Genomic DNA, 2,145 nt, shown 5'->3' with positions numbered 1-2,145 from the left:
ACTTCATGTAGGAGGTGCACTGACCCATGGAGGCGCTCTTGCCCGCCACTTCTGATGATCAGGGATCGTTTTGTTTTTAATTAAATCAAATCTTCACCAGTGAGTAAACTTTCAAGCTCCTGTCATGCCAGACACAGTGAAGAAGTGCACTGACCTCTTGACTCTCCTGTTTCATTTGAATAATTTAGACTGTTTTCTTTTTTCTAAGCAATTTAGGCAAAAAAGTAGGATGCTGCCCCTGAGAAGAATAGTCAGTAATTGCAACTATGAGTCAAGAGCGCATTGAATCCTGCTGTTTGCCTTGGAGAAGGATCTTACTGGTGTCCCTAACGTATTAGTCCATTAGTCAACATATTTATTGAGTGTCTTTTATGTGTAGGGCATTGCAATGGTTATGGTGATACGAACAACTATTATGTGTTCTCCACCTTGGGACGTCTTCCATATGTGTTAGAAGATTACCATCTACATACTAAGAGTTAGCTCTCAGCACAGGGCTGTACTGAGAACTGCAGAACAGGTGGAGGAGACCTCGGAGACCGTAAGCATTTCTACATAACCACTCACCCATGGGGAGGTTGAACAACCCTTCAGGGACTTCATGAAAACTTGGTTTCATTCTCATCTTAACTTTCTCTTGTCTACAACAAGAGAAATTATTTTATCTTCAAAGCCATTCACCTTTCTTGGATTACATAATATATTGTGACTTCTTGAGCGAAGTATAATGGCGAGGCCAGCTTCTCTGACTACACTCTTCTCAGGGCTTTCCATACTGAGGACTTTCAGACTCCTCTCTCCAGCACTGCCTTCCCTTCGACCTCCAGACAAAACGTTCAGCTGTCAGCTTGACACCTGCACTCGGTTGTATTCTAGGAGGCCCCTCAAACCTAATACATCCAAATCAGAACTCCAGATTTCACCCCCCTCCCGGTCTTCACCGCCATCACAAGCCGCCCTCAGCTCTGTGAATGGTACCACCACCTAACCACTTGATCAAGAAAAAACCCTAGAAGTTATCCTTGTTTTTCCTCCTCACTATTCCTCCTTTTGGCATGTCCAGTCTATCCACAAGACCCCTGTGTCCTAGCTCCCAACTATCCCCTTTGTCTTTTCGCTTCTACCATTCTCGTCCACGCTACCATCGTTCTTTGCATGGTAATCTCCTAATTTTTTTGCTGTGGTTAATATACCTCAAATTTGCCATTTCAGCCATCATTACGTGCGCGGTTCGGTGGCATGAAGCACATTCCCATTGTTGTACGACCATCACCACCGCCCAGCTTTAGAACTTTTCCATCTTCATAAACTGAAACTCTGTTCCCATTAACTAAGTCCCCACTTTCCCGTCCCCATAGCTTCCGGCAGAACCATTCTGTTCTTGGTGTCTGAGAATGTGACGACTCTGGATACCTCGTGTAAGTGGCATCACACGGGATTTCTTTCTTTTGTGACTGGCTTATTTCACTTAGCATAAGGTCCTCGAGGTTCACGTAGGTTGTAGCAGGTGTCAGGATTTCCTTCCTTTAGGAGACAGAATAATATCCCACTGTATGTAGATACCCCTATTTTGTTTGTCCATTCGTCCACACTTGGGTTGTTCCACCTTTTGAATATTGTGAATAATGCTGCTTCTTGCCTGATCTTGGCTGCTTCTCTTTTCCCCCAAAACCTCTTTGCCTCCTAGTAGCCACAGTGATCTTTCAAACGTTTAAATCAAATCATGCCACTTCTCTGCTTAGTATCTTCCAGGGGCTTTCAGCTGCGCTCACTGAAATCTCAACACCTTGCCACACGGTCTTGCCCGTCTCGGTTTCTTCCCTGTCCCTCTGTGCTCGTGCTCTCCGGTGGCAGGCCTACCTGTCATTTTGAAGCAGGGCACACTGTTTCTGTCTCAGTGCCTTTACCCTCTGCCCGAGTTTTGCAGAAATAGCTCCTTCTCATTTAGGTCTTCGCTGTAGGTCACCTTCCACAGACACATAATCTAAGCTAACATGCCCGCTCTCCCGACCATGTTGCTATCTGTCACATCTCTGGATTCTTTTTTTCTCCCTACAGCATTTATCACTATTGAAAATTGATATGCCCATTTATTGATTTACTTATTTTCTGTCTCCTCATTTTCGCATGTGCCACCATGCCACT

This window comes from Ursus maritimus, unplaced genomic scaffold, assembly GCF_017311325.1.
Source record: "Ursus maritimus isolate PB19 unplaced genomic scaffold, ASM1731132v1 scaffold_35, whole genome shotgun sequence".
Taxonomy (NCBI): Eukaryota; Metazoa; Chordata; class Mammalia; order Carnivora; family Ursidae; genus Ursus; species Ursus maritimus.
This window is presented reverse-complemented; position numbering follows the sequence as displayed.